An 11,184-nucleotide genomic window follows, 5' to 3' on the forward strand; every position below is an offset into this window, starting at 1 on the left:
TGAACTGCCCCCCAAAGTAATACACATTATCTCCAACACTAACGTACTGTAGACACAATAACTTTTATCACCGAAAGGTTTCTGGGCCTTGATAAGTGGTGACTACCTTGTAAAAAAAAAATTCTGGTCTAAACATTTGAAATTTTACATAAAGGGTATTCAGAGATGGGGCAAACTTTTAAATCGGATGGGTCGAAAATTTATAGTTATTAATATATAAATGTATTTATGTATGTATGTTTGCATGTCTACCTTAAACTTTCGACAGTGGCGACGGATCAGTATCGTTTTGAAGTTCGACCTTTCAGACGACAAATATCGAAAAATTGGTTAAATACATTAATATCTACACTTCAACCGGGCACTTTTCTAGAGCGGAGTCGCTTTTTTCGCCGATATTTTTGAAAGTCATTCTCTACTTTCGATTGTCTAGCCTTAATTTAAACATAAGTCATTTCCGGTTTGGCGGTGGCCGTAACAGCAAAGACGTCAGTTTTCCCACCGTTCTTTTCCTCCTTCGCGGTACGGGTTCGAGCCTGCTTTCCTACTACAACTTTTTTTTTTTTGCTCAATATACACATCCAAACACCCGGGCAGCGCCAGGATGAAATGCTAGTATTTCTATAAAAGTGAAAGTATCTGTCTGTCTGTCTGTCTATCTTTATGTGTGTCTATCCGTGTACATTTCCCTAAGTAATAACTCTGTCAATTTTCAGTCTACAGACACGAAATTTTATATGCAGGGTGTTGAGATTTGGGAAGATCTTTCTGGTTCATTTTCGGTTAGAAATTTGGCTGTTAAGGGACTAAATTCAACGATTTGACTATTGAGAACTCTACCAAACTCCTCCGCCAATTTTGGGTATAAACAATTGAAATTTTAGATATAGGTTTCTTGGAGATGGATCTAACTTAATAATTTTATTTGAGCCCAAAACAATAAATGTTTAGCGGCCATAATAGGGGTCAAAGTTAAACATTTTTGAAGAAATTCGCCCCATCCAAACTCGGATTTCTAAACATCTAAAGGAAAGACGGTGTAAGCGAGTTACAGTCCTACATTAATATGGTTGGATGCTGCCATGCAATGAGGAGAAATTCACCCCATCCAAGGAGTATTAGCACCAATGACGTACTGCAGCCTAATAAAAAAGTCTTCTAATGGATGATCGTGAATTAAACACTCCTGTTGATGCAGTCACTGTAGATATCCACGCAAAGAATAATGTTAGAATAGAGATAATGCAGAAACAATGTATCCCTTCTTGATCTTAAGAAGGCATAAAGTATTTATGTGTAAAGACTCCTCTGATTTTTCCATCAGTGATATTTTAAAAGACAAAAATATTGTCTTACTATGCTAAGGTTCAGCTTAAATCCGGCAAACATTATATCGAGAGCAATTGTTCAGAATATTGAGGCATGTTCGACGATATACCCATTCCTGATGCGATGGTAAAAGGAAGACGCATAAGTCAATGAAATGCGCATAAACATCACAAAATACAACAGTTGACATTTATGGCAGTGGCTGATTGTGACCATATGCGTTTTACAATCTGGCGGTCACTACATCGGCAAGGCATTCTAAAAGTGATTCGGCCAATAGAATCACTATTTTTATCGTGGCTCCAGATTTTGGCTTATTATGACACTGACTTCTGTGGTCAACAATTCATGTAATTAAGGCATGAATGAGGTGCGCAAACATGTCGCTATGAAATAGTATCATCGAAACGTGTTACAGGATTGCTGCACGAACGAACTGCTCTGTGATATAGGATTGCTATAACGTTACGTCCAAGAATGATATGTCTACCCCTTCTGCATCCGCCGATTTGCTGCACATAGCAAATCAGAGTGAAAAGAGTCAATTTTGTGCCCTATCCACATCACGAGAGAATCGCTAATCATCATGTTACGGCCGATAAAAATGACACCAACGCAAATATCAGGTCAAATAATCTATTCGTGATAAAACATACTACGTGAATAACCAAGTCGTTAATAATACCTTCTCTCTCACTCACTCTGGTTCACTCAGTCACTCACTCTGACCATTGCCCTCTCGCTTCGAGTTAGTAGCAGTATTCATGAGGTGTGAAAAAGTTCATTCATACGTAGGCATCCATAATAAAGAGGGAAGCAGTTTTAGTGAAGAATCCACAAGGACTTTACATATTGAAATTTAAGCCATATCATATCACTGTAATGGACAACAGCGTGAGCATATATTCAGACAGTGCTGAATGAAGAGAACTAGATTCTGATGCAAATAGTAATAATTCCACATCTTCGGCTCAGAAGGAGGCTGGACTTAGTTGAGTTGAGCTGCCTTCTTCCTTTATCGATTCAGATCTAAGTACTTCTAAGGTTTTAGTTAGAAAAGAAAGAAATATGTGTCGCATTATGGATCATGACTATAGTAAAATAACAATTGTCAATTGTGTGATCGTACGATTAGGGAGAAATTTGACAATAACACTGTACTGTTATTGACTAACTAGACATGTCATTTAAGTACGTATTCATATTGATGACTTACGTGCCGAGTTGACCTCGCATCAGCCTTAAAGGGCGAGCGTGAAGTCACTGAAGGAAATGTATCTAGGTCGAGGGAAAGATGAGAAAGAAGAAAAGGAAAAGTACGTAGTGATTCGAAATGTACCCTCGACAAGCAAGATGTCTTCTCCTCCTACTGTAATATAGTGCACATGGGCTTGTAGGAAAATAGTAGCAGCAGTAGCCGAAATGCGCATATGAAAATTAGGAAGTGTGCGCGAGTATGCACGACAAGAAAAAGGAAACCACGTGCTCGAGGAAAAAGAAAGAGCGCGTCGAAGAAAATGGATGTGTAAAGTTGAGGATGAGAATATGCCGGCTTTTGCTAGTATGCGGTCGGAGAACAGAGAAATTCTACAGGCTAGATGGACATGTGGCAGCAAGAGACTTTTTAAGTTGTGTCGAGACGGGAGAGAAACGTGTAATAAAAAGTTTTGTAAAAAAAAAGATAAAATGAATTTTATTTGTTTATTTCCTTTCATTCGATGGTAACGACAACGTTAAATATTTTTGTTTCTGTTCGACGCGGTTACCTTTTATAATAAAATGGGCAATACGAAAAAAAGAAGGAAAATGAACGTTACTACGGAACAATGCAAGCGAAAAAAGAAAGGACTAAAAAAAAAGATCCAGAGCACAGAACTTAAAAAAGGGATATTACACCATTCGCGGAGTAGATTTGTTCGCTTCTCTTCTTTTTCTGATCACTTTCGAATTTTATTCTGTCTTGTCAGTCATACTTTTTCTGTTTATTGTGCTCGTGGTTGTTTTAGTCTTAAATACGAACATTTTAGTCTTACAGATCGGTTATACATTATTATAAATTATATTGTTTCATACCTATTTTAACGTAGCAAAGAGAAAATTGTAATAAACCATTTTAACTTGAACATATTTTATAAGTTTGAACTGTTTAAGCTGTATCTTCAGTTTTATTACTAAAATTTGAAAATTTAAAAAAAACTTGACTGACAGTTTTGCGAGACTAGAATAAATGCTTAAACAATTATAACATGTGACAATATAAACAATTATTAAAGTAAGTACTAAAATAAGTCTTACTTGATTTCTATAAATAGTAATCATTCAGTTTTAAGCTTTGGGTCGCTTATAATTAAACCTGCCATTGTAAAAAGGATTATTAAATATGAAGGTATTGTATTTTTATACTTTTTTAAATAAGAAACTGAAAAAGAAAAACACGCTCATTTTTAGCACGGGATATACTGAGCAACTTATAAATAATTTAGCATCATTTGGAAGGCTTTTCACCGTGGCCGGTGCTTTTTTTTGCTCGTATTTTACTACGTGAATTCAGATAAATAAAGGGCACAGAAATATTAAAATTTTAAGTCGTTTTGAAATACGTCGAGGTCTAGTAAAACACTTAATATGAAGGATTTTTTTAATGAAATGTGGTAGAAAGATAAATGTCCACTAAATATTTGAGGTGCTCATAGTTCTCGGTTATAGAGATAGAGAATGTAAATAACGACGAATTTTTTTCTCTGTAGACAGTTCGAAAGTTTTCAACAGACAACGAATCAAATTTCTCGGATTTGCACTTAACCAAGCTATCAAAGGTTAGTGACTAGACTTTATGGAGTCGGTTTACGAATAAAAAAGCTGAGAGGATATCAGAAAATTAGAGAGTAGTGATTGAATAAACGGTGTACGAATTAGACAGCAGATCCGCCGATGCTTAATAATAAGGTTAAACTGTATTGTAACACGAAAAAGTGAAAATGTAATAACTGTTGTATAATGTTAATATCGGATTAAGTCGGAGGCACGTATAATTCCTTTGACCCGTTGAATCAGGTGTCAATCGTAAATTGTCTGGAATAACCTCGTCAAAAGTGGTTGAATACTTAAGAGTCTCGGCTGATCCTAATCTCATTTTCAATATCTAATGTTCTTCTTATTTACATGGAAAGGGGACAACCCTTTTTCTTCTAACATCCCTATGCTTCCCATTTTCAAAAAATGTACGTATTTTTAAATTCTTGTACATTTTTTCTCTATATCTATACAACCAGTTGGCTAAGAAAGATCAGACCCCATAAAAAACTTCATAATTATTTTCTTTAGATCAGAATCTCTCTCTGATCTTCCTCGCATTTACTTTTTGGGTGTAGGGTATACCTCCTCTGATTCATATCAGCTGCTTCATGCAGCCACCCTGATGCCGTAAACAGTGGCCGTATTCTACGTCTCTCGAAATCGACGTCTTCTTTCGTCCAAAAATCGACATCCTTTCTTTCGCATGGGGATTCTACTAATTAGAGCTTTGTTTAATTTTCTAACTATCTTATTTCTTTTGGGACATAGATCAAAGCCCATTTACTTAAATCTTTGTGGTTGGCTTCTAATTAAGATATACATTTTCATCACACTGATTCGCCCGAATTTCCTTGCTTGAACCCTTTGAGCTTCGATAAAGACTTAGAAAACATCACCCTTAACTAAATAACAACCATCCCTTGCTCCAAAATTCCTATTTGCGCACTGAATTCTAACTATAGCCCGGATTTCTGTGATTTTTCTCTTTTTTTTTCATCATAGCGTCCAAGATTCCAGCAGAGATATCCCGCATTCATACCCCTCTAAAAATATACGGTTATATCTTTTCTACCTACGTACTTACGGTATATTTTACTTTTTCTCCCTTCTTAATGTTACATGTGACTCTTATATTCCTTACTCTAAGGAATTCTCGTATGCTTCACCGCCTGGCTCTTTAATTTGTTGTTCAAAGTCTTATAATTGTGCTTGGTGCCATCAAGTGCAGCATGCTTTATAAGCCACAATATCGCAGGTTCTCATCTATATTTTCCTAACAGGGGCAGATCTAATACTGTTCCCTGGCAAGCTAAACTTCGTGCGAAAAATATCATCAGAGAAAAAAGCAAAAATCAAAAAGAAAAATTCTCCTTTTTGGTTTATCACATCCGAAAAACTATCAAAATACCCGTTTACGTAATTTTGTATTGTCTCCTCTCTAAAATTCGAGCTTATTTCTAGGCCAACCATTTGTCTCAATTATCGTTTCATTATATTTTCTTATGGCTCATTTTCCCCCATTTTAATTTGTCTACTTAATTATGACTTTGAATTCCTGACGTTAAATACAATAACATTATACATACGTTTAAGACAATTAACAATATTTGTTCAACATCATATAACATTCAATTTATACATTTAACTGTGATTATCATTTAACTATGATTATCATTTAACTATGATTATCATTTAAATTGCAATTATAACTTTATTTCAAGAAAAAGAATTTCTGTAACAACAACAATAACAACCAAAGTCTGTCAAAAAAAATTGTCCCTTTTAAAAAAAAACATTAAAAGCTGAAAAGTTCAACTATGAACACAAAATGCCTTTCATAAAAGTGCATTGATACAGACAATAGGATTTTGTAAAATGAGATTTGTCCATGCTGTTTTTAAGTGCAAGGCTTGTGAAAAAATCGTGTTTGATTTACAGTTATGAAAACAGTTTTCAACAACTCCAACTGTGACACATTAATCTAAATTTTAAAACAATAAATGACCACAATTTCTCTACTTGTGTGTAAAAATTTTAAATGCGTGTAAAAATTTTTAATGCGTGTATATATTTTTAAAACAACAATCCATTTATCAATGAATTACGCATGGTTACTCGTTTTACAACTGTTTCTTTTTTTTTTTTCATTCATATCTACGACTGCTGTTTTTCTTTTCCGGCATATCATCTCTTTTTTTAAGTACATTTTTTCGTGTTTAAGTATACGATTCTTTTTTTCTTTGACGCTGTGCGTATGTGTGTGTGTTTCTCTTTTTTTCTTAATTATTGTTTTATTTCGTCTAACATTTTTCTTTGTTTTTTTTTGTTGTTTTGTTCGCGTTGTATCTTTTTTTTGTTTTCAATGGACCCTTTTTGTGTTTCTGTGGTATGGTTCGTTTTTTTTATTCTTTCCGAATAAAATGGCCACGGGGCACCAAATCAACGTATAATGTTGTGTAGTGGTGGTTTCATATTAAAGGATGACGTTGAGTTCCTATTAAAGGAGATATGATGGGGACATTCATATTGGACCAATATAATACACGAATATAACGATAATGAAAGGGAGACCTTTATACAGTTCTGCGGATTCTTATAACATATATTAGAGAGGATGAGGGATAAATTTCTTGTAAGGGTTACATAAAGTACATATTAAGATGATTAACACATTACCTTCAATTTGTGGAATGATGACACGAAGACAAATAGTTACAAATATTGATGGTGATTCTTTATTTCATTGAACCGGTCGAATGATGATGACGTCAGGAATTCAAATTTGTTCTACATGGTTAAACTTCTACCCCTTCGCCTCTAAGGGGACCCTCCTCTGACCTCTGCTGACTAGCAGACTCAACTGTTCTGCCTCAACTGCCCGATTGCCTAATCTGACTAATTATAGCTCTTATATTGAGAATTCCTTTTTTGCTATGACGTCATATGTGTGGTTTCAAAACGTGGCCAACACACGTGGCTAAGCACACGTTTGTCCAAAACACACTTATGCACATAAAGAATTCCTAATTAACCTACTTTTTAACCTAACCTATTTTTTACAATATATTTTTAATTTGTATGTTCATTCTTTTTAGCTGACATTTTTAATTCAGTTTTCATAAAAGAACTAACAATTAATTCTTTTTTTACAATACAAACAATATCTAACTATGTTTTATAATAGAATTTAACAATAGCTAAATTCTAACATTCACAAGGTTCGAGTCTACGCTTATCCAAATCTCATTTTCGCTTATCTAATGTTCTTCTTATTCACATGGAAAGGGGACAGCCTTTCCTGTAACACTATTCTCTTTATGAGCTTCTTGTAAGGCTTCTGCTGTTTAATTTCATGCATTGTTATTGTCTATTTGCAAAATTAACACTCTTCACAACCGCCAAATTTTAATACTAAAGTTAAAACTAATTGTTTTTTTGCCTGTTAACACTATTTACCTTCAATCTCTAACTCATTCCTTACTCATAGCTTAGCCAATCTTCTACTTATATATATATATATATATATATATATATATATATATATATATATATATATATATATATACACTGCCTGTAAAAACATTAACATACAGCGTAAATTTTAGTATTTATCAGTATGTTGCATAGGGGTACATATTAAGGAGTTTATATTTAACGGGTACATTTATAATGGAGGTAACGATAGTGATGATGAGCAAGAGAAGGCATTTATATATCAGTTCTTATAACACATCTTGGAGAAGGGGAGACATTTCTTGTGATGGAGGAGATGAGACACACATCTTGGAAGGGTGATAAACACATTACCTTTTTTGTTGTAATTGAATAGTATACGAGACAACACTTACAAAATGTGATGATGACTTCTTTATTTATCGGATCGACCAGTCAATACACGTCAGGAAATCACTTGTATCTACATCGTAAAACTTCTACCCTTTCGCTGCCAAGGGATTAACTGACCACTGACTGCCAACTGACTGACTCTCAACTCTCTCTCTCTCTCTCTCTCTCTCTTTCTCTCTCTCTGTCTGTCTGTCTCTCTCTCTCTCTCTCTCTATCTGACTCTCTCTGACTCACTAAAATTCGAACCCATAATATGAAGAAATGTCCGTTGTCTATGACGTCAGAAGTGTATTTTTTCAAACGTGACTAAATTCACGTGGTTATGCATATGTTTGTCCAAAACACATTTCTGGAAACAAAAGAACCCTCTCCTAACCTATTTTTAACCTAACTTATTTTTTAACAATATATTTTTAATTTTCATTGTTCATTGTTTTCCTGGCATATTAAATTTCAGATTTCTATAAGAATTAACAATAGACTTAATTTCTCATATTCCATTTCTTAACTTTGCATACAGGGTTCGATTCTAGGCTTATCCTAATCTCATTTTTATTTATATAATATTCTTTCTTATTTACATGGAAAGGGCTGTCCCCTTTTCATGTAACAAGTATATTTTATTATTCGCTAAATATATGGTTCGGTAATTATAGAAATTATCGAAATTTTTTGTTTGATTTTTTTTACGATGTAGATGGTCTTATAGGTTAACGATTTTAAATAGGATTTATAAGACTATATGAATAAACCAATTCGTCGCGCCGCCATGCCAACAGTTTTTTAAATTATTTTTACCGGGTTGAACCTCCCCCACGTTCAACAGGATTGCTTCCGACTAATAGCATTAAATGGCCTGAAGTAGTCAATTAACTAAACCGTGTTTATCTCTCAAAAAAGGTATGCGCGATTAGCAGTTTCACTCCAGGTATGAGCCGAATGCTTAGTATAGTTTGATATTCATCGATTTGCATGTAAATAAGGCTTCGCCCTCAAATGGAATAATAAAAAAACCCAAAGTTGAAATGACAAAAAGTCAAGTTCTGAGAACCGAAGTGAACAAGTCGAAATTATCATGTACGAACGTTAACAAGAATCCTTTCTTTGATAAAATTGAAAGCGTCAAGAAACAGAAATATTAAACGATTCGCATCGAACTTTCAAATTTGAATACGTCGAGAAAAGGAAAGATTAAACGAGTCGCGTAGAATTTGGAAATTTGAAAGTGTCGAAGAAGCGAAAGATTCGCGTTGAACTTTTGAAAATTGAAAGCGTCGATAAATGGAAATATTAAACGATCTGCGTCGAATTTTGTAATATTGAAAGCGTACAAAAGATAGAAATATTTTACGATTCGCTTCGAATTTTTTAATATTGAAAGCGTCAAGAGATGGAAATATCAAATGATTCGCGTCGAACTTGGGAAATTGAAAGCTTCGGAAATTTACAAGATTCAACTGTTATTCGATTTTCACTTATTTCTAATCGTAAAAATAATAGAGAATTACGATTCGATTGACATTTTTTGTTTGGGAAGCAAGTAGAACCTAGCAGTGATAAGAGGCTAGACTCTACTAGCCTCTCAAAAGGAAACTCAAACAATGAGTTAGTAAAGAAATTGAAAACATAATTTTCCTCTCCCCATTAACCGTTTTCATATTTGTAGTATATCTTTTGTTTTGGTCTCTTGGTCTTACTGGATTCCAAGACTGGAATTATCTAGTATGGTGGAATATCTGACTTCGTGTTATTACTTGAGGTAACATAATTTGGAGAAGGTGCACCATTCTTCGTAAAAGCTAATGTGGGTTAGCCATAATTAGGAGATCTTATTTGGGCAGTAAATACTATGTAATTTTGAAGATTCGGTTAGGGTTTACTTCCAGGGAAGAGTATCCTCATGTCAGGTTTTTCTGGCAAACTTCTGTACAGAGAGAGCTTAGATACTCGAGGATAATGTCATGTAGGCATTCTCGTGTCAGTGTGCAATCATGTCTAACCGGAGATAGTGAAACAAAATAAATCATTAAATATTCAATTTCTTAACTATTACATTGGCTGTTATTTATCTTTTACAAGAATTTCGCAAAGTCAGAATACATTGAGATGTCATAATAAATCTTCTGCCTCACTTTTATCTATCTTCCCAATTTTTTTTTTCATTTTCACTGGTTTCTATCTCCTTCACGCTTTCCTCCTTTTCGTTCTATATTATCTCAATAACTTTTTAAAATTATTTACATCATTCCATTACTCTAGCTCCTCTTGTCATCAGTATTGTATTGACGTAATTAAACTTAAAGTGCAAAATACGCACGCGCATGTAAATGATGAAATTTGACAAGCAAGCAAGCAAGTAGCAAACATTAATTTACCAAATGAAGTCCGAATACATTGTGATGTCAGAATAAACCTCTTTCTTTCTTAGCGCCTTCTTCCTCATTTCTCTCCCTTTTTTTCACATTCTTTTGTTCCCATCTCCATCACTTCTTCCAATTTCGTTGCATCTTATCTCTATAATTTTTTTAATTATTTATACCATTTTATTCCTCTGACAACTTCTTATAGCATTCGCTTTTTAGTTACTTGCAAAATAACAATGCGTAGGTGAAGAGTGGAATGTTTCAAGCACTCAACGAAGCAAACACACAGTATAATAAACAACATTTTACGAGATGTACCAAATGGAGTCAGAATACATTGTGATGTCATAATAGATTATCTCTTTCTTATTATTTCACTTCCTCTTTTTCTTTTTTTTTCTTTTATTTTCTCTTTTTTCTTTTCTCTTTTTTTTCTTTTCTTTTCTATTTTTCTTTTCTTTTCTCTTTTCTTCTTTTCTTTCCTATTTTTTTCTTTTCTTTTCTCTTTTTTTCGTTTCTTTTCTCTTTTTTTCTTTTATTTTCTCTTTTTCTTTTCTTTTCTCTTTCTCTTTTTCTTTTTTATTCCCTGCTCACTCTTTTATTTATTTTAATTACTTGCATGATTATGCTTTCCTTACAAATTCTTTCATCTTCTTTTTACCATTAATTATGTTATTTGACTAAAACAGTCACAAAAATGTGCACAATTTTGAGAGAGAGATAGAGAGAGAGAGAGATAGAGAGAGAGAGAGAGAAATACAGTTTTACACAGAGATAAAAACAATCGTTTTTATGAGGAATTATTTGATTAAACAGTCACAAAAATGTGCAATATTTTAAGGGGGAGGGA

This window comes from Euprymna scolopes, chromosome 40 (assembly GCF_053919585.1).
Source record: "Euprymna scolopes isolate OS-2025 chromosome 40, ASM5391958v1, whole genome shotgun sequence".
NCBI lineage: Eukaryota > Metazoa > Mollusca > Cephalopoda > Sepiida > Sepiolidae > Euprymna > Euprymna scolopes.